Raw genomic sequence first — 9,259 nt, forward strand, 5'->3', positions numbered from 1 at the left:
AAAAGCATTGTATATTTTTTCTGACAGATTATATTCAGAGCCATTTTCTTTTAACATTCGAGTGCCTAGATAATATTTAGATTTTTTTCGATTTGTGTAAAATTATAATTTCGATATTTTACATGAGAGAGAATATTGAGTTGGTGTTTTTCCTCCAAAACAGAGTAGAAAAGGGCATTGTATATGTTTTCTGACAGATTATATTCAGAGTAATTTTGCTTTTAACATTGGGCTGCCTAGAGTATATTTAGATTTTTTTCGATTCGTGTAAATTTTCAATTTCGGTATTATACATGAGAGAACATATTGAGTTGGTTTATATATTCCAAAACTGAGTAGTGAAAAGCATTGTATATTTTTTTTGACAGATTATATTCAGAGAAATTTTGCTTTAAACGTTGCGGTGCCTAGGTAATATTTAGATTTTTTTCGATTTGCGTAAAATTAGAATTTTAGTATTTTACATGAGAGAGCATATTGAGTTGGTGTATATACTCCAAAACAGAATAGAGAAAAGCATTGTATATTTATTCTGACAGATTATAATTAGAGCAATTCTGCTTTTAACATTGGGGTGCCTAGATAATATTTAGATATTTTTCGATTCGCATTAAATTTGATTTTCTGTGTTTTACATGAGAGAGCATATTGAGTTGGTGTATATACTCCAAAACTAAGTAGAAAAGGGCATTGTATATTTTTTCTGACGGATTATATTCAGAGCAATTTTTCTTATAACATTGAGCTGCCTTGGTAATATTTAGATTTTTTTCGCTTCGTGTAAATTAGAATTTCGATATTTTAAATGGCAGAGCATATTGATTTGGTGTATATATTCCAAAACATCGTAGAAAAGATCATTTTGTATATTCTCTGACAGATTATATTCAGAGCAACTTTGGTTTTCAACTTGGGGTGCATAGATAATATTTGGATTTATTTTGAGTCACGTAAATTTAGAATTTTTGTATTTTACATGAGATAGCCTATTGAGTTGGTGTATATACTCCAAAACAAAGTAGAAACGGGCATTGTATATTTTTTCTGACAGAGTATATTCAGAGAAATTTTGCTTGTAACCTTGGGGTCCCTAGATAATATTTAGATGTTTTCGATTCGGGTAAAATTAGAATTTCTAATTTTTTCCTTCAGAAAGTATATTGAGTGATGTATATATTCTAAATCAGAGTAGAAAAGGGCATTGAATATTATTTCTGACAGATTATATTCACAGCAATTTTAGTTTTAACATTGGCGTGCCTAGATAATATTTAGATTTTTTGAATTCTCGTAAAATTAGAATTTCGGTATTTTTCATGAGAGAGCATATTGAGTTGGTGTATATACTCCAAAACCGAGTAGAAAAGGGCATTGTGTATTTTTTCTGACAGATTATATTACAAGCAATTTTGCTTTTAACATTGAGGTGCCTCGATAATATTTAGATTTTTTTCGATTCACATAAAATTAGAATGTCGGTATTTACATGAGTGACCATACTGAGTTGGTTTATATACTCCGAAACAAAGTAGGATAAGGCATTGTATATTTTTTCTGACAGACTATATTCAGAGCCAATTTTCTTTTAACTTTGGGGTGCCTAGATATTATTTAGATATTTTTCGTATCACGCAAAATGAGAATATCGGTATTTTACATGAGAGAGCATACTGAGTTGGTGTATATACTCCAGAACTGAGTAAAGAAAAGCATTGCATATGTTTTCTGACAGATTATATTCAGAGAAATTTTGCTTTTAACGGTGGGGTGCCTAGATAATAATTAGATTTTATAGGATTTGTGTGAATTTAGAATTTTTGTATTTTACAAGAGAGCATATTTAGTTGGAGTATATACTCCAAAACAGAGTAGAAAAGGGCATTGTATATTTTTTCTGACAGATTATATTCAGAGCAATTTTGCTTTTAACATTGGGGTGCTAGATAATATTTAGATTACTTTAGATTTGCGTAAAATTAGAATTTCGGTGTTTTACATGGGAGTGCCTATTGACTTCGTGTATATACTCCAAAACTTAGTAGAAAAAAGTATTGTCTATTTTTTCTGACAGATGATATTCAGAGCCATTTTCTATTAACATTGGGGTGCATAGATAATATTTAGATTTCTTTCGGTTTGTGTAAAATTAGAATTTCGGTATTTTACATGAGAGAGCATATTGAGTTGGTGTATATCCTTCAAAACAAAGTAAAAAAGGGCATTGTATGTTTTATCTGACAGATTACATTCACAGCAAGTTTGCTTTTAACATTTTGGTGCCTAGATGATATTTAGACTTTTTTTGATTCGCCTAAATTTAGAATTTCTGTATTTTACATGAGAGAGCATGTGGAGTTGGTGTACATTTTCCAAAACAGAGTAGAAAAGACCACTGTATATTTTTTCTGACAGATTATATTCAGAGCAATTTTGTTTTTAACATTTGGGTGCTTAGATAATATTTAGATTTTTTCGATTAGTGTAAAATTAGAATTTCGGTATTATAGATGAGAGAGCATACTGAGTTGGTGTATATACTCCAAAAAAGAGTAGAATAAGGCATTGTATATTTTTTCTGACAGATTATATTCAGAGCAATTTTGCTTTTAACATTGGGATGCCTAGATAATTAGATTTTATTCAATTCGTGTAAAATTAGAATTTCAGTATTTTACCTGAGAGAGCGTATTCAGTTGGTATATATACTAAAAAACAGAGTAGAAAAGAAAATTCTATATATATTTTCTGAAAGATTATATTCAGAGCAATTTTTCTTTTTTCCTTGGGGTGCCTAGTTAATATGTAGATTTTTTTCGATTCACGTAAAGTTAGAATTTCGGTATTTTACATGAGAGAGCATATTGAGTTGGTGTATATACTCCAAAACAGAGTAGAAAAGGGCATTGTATATTTTTTTTTTACAGATTATATTCAGAGCAATTTTGCTTTTAACATTGGGTTGCCTAGATAATAATTAGACTTTATTCGATTCATGTAAAATAAGAATTTCCGTAGTTTACAAGAGAGAGCACATTGAGTTGGTATATATACTCCAAACAGAGTAGAAAAACGCATTGTATATTCTTTCTGACAGATTATATTCAGAGCAATTTTGCTCTTAACATTGGGGTGCCTAGATAATATTTAAATTTTTTTCGATTTATGTAAATTTAGAATTTCAATATTTTACATGAGAGAGCATATTGAGTTGGTGTTTATACACCAAAAAAAGAGTAGAAATTAACATTGTATATTTTTTCTGACAGATTATATTCAGAGCAATTTTGCTTTTTACCTTGGCGTCCCTAGTTAATATTTTGATTTTTTTCGATTTGCGTAAATTTAGAATTTCAGTATTTCACATGAGAGAGCATATTGAGTTGGTGTATATACTTTAAAACAAAGTAGAAAAGGGCATTGTATATATTTTTTGACAGATTATATTCACAGCAAATTTGCTGTTAACATTGGGGTGCCTAGATAATATTTAGATTATTTTCGATTCACGTAAATTTAGAATTTCGGTATTTTACATGAGAGAGCATATTGAGTTGGTGTATATATTAAAAAACAGAGTAGAAAAGGACATTGTATATTTTTTCTGACACATTATATTAAGAGAAATTTTGCTTTTATCATTGGGGTGCCTAGATAATATTTAGATGTTTTTCGATTCGCGTAAATTTAGAATTTCGGTATTTTACATGAGAGTACATATTGAGGGGGTGTATATACTCCAAAACAGAGTAAAAAAGGGCATTGTATATTCTATCTGATAGATTATATTCAGAGCAATTTTGCTTTTAACATTGGTGACCCTAGATAATAATTAGATTTTATTCGATTTGTGTAAATTTAGAATTTCCGTGTTTTACAAGAGAGAATATTGAGTTGGTTTATGTACTCCAAAACAAAGTAGAAAAACGCATTGTATATTTTTTCTGACAGATTACATTCAGAGCAATTTTGCTTTTTACATTGGGGTGCTAGATAATATTTAGATTGTTTTCGATTTGCGTAAAATAAGAATTTCGGTATTTTACATGTGAGTGCTTATTAAGTTCGTGTATATAGTCCAAAACTTAGTAAAAAAAAGTATTGTATATTTTTTCTGACAGATGATATTCAGAGCCATTTTGTATTAACATTGGGGTGCCTAGATAATTTTTAGATTTTTCTCGATTCGTGTATAATTATAATTTCCACATTTTACATGAAAGAGCATATTGAGTTGTTGTATATACGTTAAAAGAGAGTAGAAAAAAGCATTGTATATTTTTTCTGACAGATTATATTCAGAGCAATTTAGCTGTTAACATTGGGGTTCCTAGATAATATTTAGATTTTCTTCAATTTGCGTAAATTTAGAATTTTGGTATTTTACATGACAGAGCATACTGAGTTGGTGTATATATTCCAAAACAGAGTAGAAAAGGGCATTGTATATATTTTCTGACAGATTATATTCAGAGCAATTTCGCTTTTAACATTGGGGTGCCTAGATAATATTCAGATTTAATTCAATTCGTGTAAAATTAGAATTTCGGTATTTTTCATGAAAGACCATGTTGAGTTGGTTTACATACTCCAAAACAGAGTAGAAGAAGGAATTCTACATTTTTTCTGACAGATTATATTCAGAGCCATCTTCTATGAACATTGGGGTTCCTAGATAATATTTAGATTTTATTCGATTCGTGTAAAATTAGAATTTCCGTATTTTACAGGAGAGAGCATATTGAGTTGGTGTATATACTACAAAACAGAGTAGAAAAAAGCATTGTATATTTTTTCTGACCGATCATATTCAGAGCAATTTTGCTTTTTACCTTGGGGTTCCTAGTTAATATTTAGATTATTTTCGATTCACGTAAAACTAGAATTTCTATATTTTACCTGAGAGAGCATATTGAGTTGGTGTATATTCTTTAAAACAGAGTAGAAAAGAGCATTGTATATTATTTCTGACAGATTATATTCAGAGCAATTTTTCTTTTAACATCAAGGTGCCTAAATAATATTTAGATTTTTTTGGATTTGCGTAAAATTAGCATTTCAGAATTTTACATGACAGAGCATATTGAGTTGGTTTATATACTCCAAAATAGAGTAGAAAACGGCATTGTATATTTTATCTGACAGATTATATTCAGAACAATTTTGCTTTTAACATTGGGGTGCCTAGACAATATTTAGATTTTTCTCGAATCACGTAACTTTAGAATTTCGGTATTTTCATGAGAGAGCATATTGAGTTCGTGTATATACACCGAAACAGAGTAGAAAAGGGCATTGTACATTTTTTCTGAAAGGTTATATTAAGTGCCATTTTCTATTAACATTGGGGTACCTAGATAATATATAGATTTATTTTGTATCGGTAAAAATTAGAATTCGGTATTTTAAATGGGAGAGCATATTGAGTTGGTGTATATACTCCGAAACAAAGTAGAAAAGGGCATTGTATATTTTTTCTGACAGACCATTTTCAGTGCAATTTTGCTTTTAACATTGGGGTGCCTAGAAAATATTTAGATTTTTTTCAGTTTGTGTAAAATTAGAATTTCGGTATTTTATGTGAAAGAGCATATTGAGTTGGTGTATATACTGGAAAACAGAGTAGAAATGGGCATTGTATATTTTTTCTGATAGATTATATTCAGAGAAATTTTGCTTTTTACCTTGGGGTTCCTAGTTAATATTTAGATTAGTTTCGATTCACGTAAAATTCGAATTTGTATATTTTACATGAGAGAGCATATTGTGTGGATGTATATACTCGAAAACAGAGTAGAAGACGGCATTGTATATTTTTCCTGACAGATTATATTCAGAGAAATTTTGCTTTTAACATTGGGGTTTCTAGATAATATTTAGATTTTTTTTGATTCGCATAAATTTAGAAATTTTGTATTTTACATGAGAGAGCATATTGAGTTGGTTTATATAATCCAAAACAGAGTAGAAAAGAACATTGTATATTTTTTCTGACAGATTATATTCAGAGCAATTTTGCTTTTTACCTTGGAATACCTAGTTAATATTTAGATTTTTATCGATTCGTGTATAATTAGAATTTCGTTATTTTACATGAGAGAGCATATTGAGTTTGTGTATATACTTCAAAACAGAGTAGAAAAGTGCATTGTATGTTTTTTCAGACAGGTTATATTAAGAGAAATTTTGCTTTTAACATTGGGGTGCCTAGGTAATATTCAGATTTATTTTTATTCGCGTAAAATTAGAATTTCGGTATTTTTTATGAAAAAGCATATTGAGCTGGTGTATATACTCCAAAACAGAGTAGAAGAGAAAATTGTACATTTTTTCTGACAGATTACATTCAGAGCCATTTTCAATGAACATTGGGGTCCCTAGATAATATTCAGATTGATTTCTATTTTCGTAAAATTAGAATTTCGGTATTTTTCATGAAAGAGCATATTGAGTTGGTGCATGAACTCCAAAACATAGTAGAAAAGGGCATTGTATATTTTTTTCGACAGAGTATATTCAGAGCAATTTTGCTTTTAATATTGGGGTGCCCAGATAATACTTAGATTATTTTCGTTTCCCGTAAAATTAGAATTTCGGTATTTTACATGAGAGAGCATATTGAGTTGGTGTATATACTACAAAACAAAGTAGAAAAGGCATTGTATACTTTTTCCAACAGATGATATTCATAGCAATTTTGCTTTTAACATTGGGGTGCCTAGATAATATTTAGATTTTTCTCAAATCTCGTAAATGTAGAAATTTGATATTTTCATGGGACATCATATTGTGTTGGTGTACATACTTTAACACAGAGTAGAAAAGGACATTGTACATTTTCTCTGAAAGATTATATTCAGAGCCATTTTCTAGTAACATTGTGGTGCCTAGATAATATTTAGATTTTTTTGGTTTGCAAAAAATTAGAATTTCGGTATTTTACTTGGGAGAGAATATTTAGTTGGTGTATATACTACAAAACAGAATAGTAGGCCTGCGCCCGCCGCCTGCCACAGCCAGCAGCCTGCCGCCGCCGCCGGGTTGTGCCTCAGACTGTCAGATAAATCGGCGGGCCGGGCCGGCGGGCCGGTGGGCCGGTGAGCGCGGCCGGTGCCGGACATGGCGGCGCTCTACGCCTGCACCAAGTGCCATTAGCGCTTCCCTTTCGAGGCGCTGTCTCAGGGGCAGCAGCTGTGCAAGGAATGTCGGATTGCACACCCTGTTGTGAAGTGCACCTACTGCAGGACTGAGTACCAGCAAGAGAGTAAAACCAATACAATATGCAAGAAATGTGCTCAGAATGTGCAGTTGTATGGAACGGTAGATGGGAAATTGCTGTGCTGGCTGTGCACACTTTCATACAAGCGGGTCCTTCAGAAGACCAAAGAGCAGATGAAACACCTGAGTAGCTCTTCTCGTGCTGGCCACCAGGAGAAGGAGCAGTATAGTCGCCTGAGTGGTGGTGGCCATTATAACAGCTTCTCCCCAGACCTGGCTCTGGACTCACCAGGCACTGACCACTTTGTCATCATTGCCCAACTGAAGGAAGAAGTAGCTACCCTAAAGAAGATGTTGCATCAAAAGGATCAAACGATTTTAGAGAAAGAGAAGAAGATTACAGAGTTGAAGGCTGATTTTCAGTACCAGGAATCACAGATGAGAGCCAAAATGAACCAGATGGAGAAAACCCACAAAGAAGTCACAGAACAATTGCAGGCCAAAAACCGAGAGCTCCTGAAGCAGGCAGCTGCCTTGTCCAAGAGCAAGAAGTCAGAGAAGTCAGGAGCTATAACCTCTCCATAACAGACCTCAAGGAGGCTCCCTAGCAACAGCAAATGGAGTTGTCCAGGGTTAGGGTTGGAGACCTGGCTGTTCTGTGGGAATTGCAAGCTTTCTTAAGAAATCTCTATTTTATTACAGTTATCCTTCTTTGTGTGATTGCAGTGGGCTGAATGGAAACACCTGGTTTGTGCTGTGTTATGACTGCATGCTTGAGTGTTTGAGATTTCAAGCTCGATCTCTTTCTCTCACTAATAGGACTTTTCTTTTTTTTTTTCTCTTCTCTCTCTTTATTTTGGGTCTCCTTTTTTTTCTTTCTTTCTTTTTTTGTGGTAGTCACTGCTCAATGTAATGTGCAGATTTTTTTTTTTGTCTGTCATTGCATCCTGCCATACCCATGAGCAAACAGTTTGGCATTAATTATATATCACTGCCACCTTCTGAACTTTGAAAACTGCCACCTTCAGACTTGGTATAATGGAAGAGGCTTTCTCTCTCCAACAAACCTTTTGCTTCAGGGTATACTCTTGGGTTTTTTTCCAGATATATTATGTATGAACTTTGTACTATGTATAGGCAGAGTTTTATTTATTTTTTTAAAAAAGAAACTTTTTCTTGATAAAGGAATAATGATAGCCTAGCTAGTTCTTGTAAAAGTGATGCCTCTTGAAAAAAAAACAGTCCTATTCACTAGCTTTTAGTAAAAGAATCAGATCTTTTCTTTCTTGTTACCTTGGAGTCTTGGAAATGGATTGCTAAGGTGAAACAATTCAATGCATAAGTATGGAGCTAAGTGCCTTTTGGAGGATTTCTTGGAAGAGCATTTATGGAGATACTTAAGGGAAGTAGCAAAGATTTGAACTGTCTGTCTTTTTAAGTAAGGGCAGAAAGCAAGGTTGTCCAGGTTGTACTGGACACTTCTCTCCCCACCCTTTTCCTGATTGTTTTGTGTGATTGATTTTAAATTTTCACACTGCCACTTCTTTAAAAAAAAATCCTTTATTTGCTTATATCAGTTGTTTTACTGGGCTGCTGTCAGAGAACTTTTTTTTACATGAGCAGATTAAAAATGGAATAAGATGGCTGGGCGTGTTGGCTCACACCTGTAATCCCAGCACTTTGGGAGGCCGAGGCAGGTGGATCATTTGAGGTCAGGAGTTTGAGATCAGCCTGGCCAACATGGTGAAACCCTGTCTTTACTAAAAAAATACAAAAATTAGCCAGACCTAGTGGCGTGCACCTGTAATCCCAGCTACTTGAGAGTCTGAGGCAGGAGAATTACTCGAACCTGGGTAGCGGAGCTTGCAATGAGCTGAGATTGCAACACCGCACTCCAGCCTGGGCGATGGAGTGAGACTCCGTCTCAAAGAAAACAAAAAAAGGAGTAATATTTGAACTACAGAACATTTTTAGGGTCAGCATGAGCTGCTCAAGTAAGGACTCTTGAGTCTGATTTGGAAAAGTGGTATCACTGTACCTTCTC

General features: G+C 33.1%; 1 pseudogene across 1 annotated transcript; it reads left to right on the forward strand.

The window, feature by feature from the left end:
* The first annotated feature begins 7,093 nt into the window (after nt 1-7,093).
* LOC144580326 (protein FAM76A pseudogene) lies at nt 7,094-8,992 on the forward strand (annotated as a pseudogene). Its single transcript, XR_013529625.1, has one exon. The product of XR_013529625.1 is annotated as a protein FAM76A pseudogene (transcript).
* The last annotated feature ends 267 nt before the right edge of the window (nt 8,993-9,259 follow it).

Source organism: Callithrix jacchus, chromosome 19, assembly GCF_049354715.1.
Source record: "Callithrix jacchus isolate 240 chromosome 19, calJac240_pri, whole genome shotgun sequence".
Classification (NCBI taxonomy): domain Eukaryota; kingdom Metazoa; phylum Chordata; class Mammalia; order Primates; family Cebidae; genus Callithrix; species Callithrix jacchus.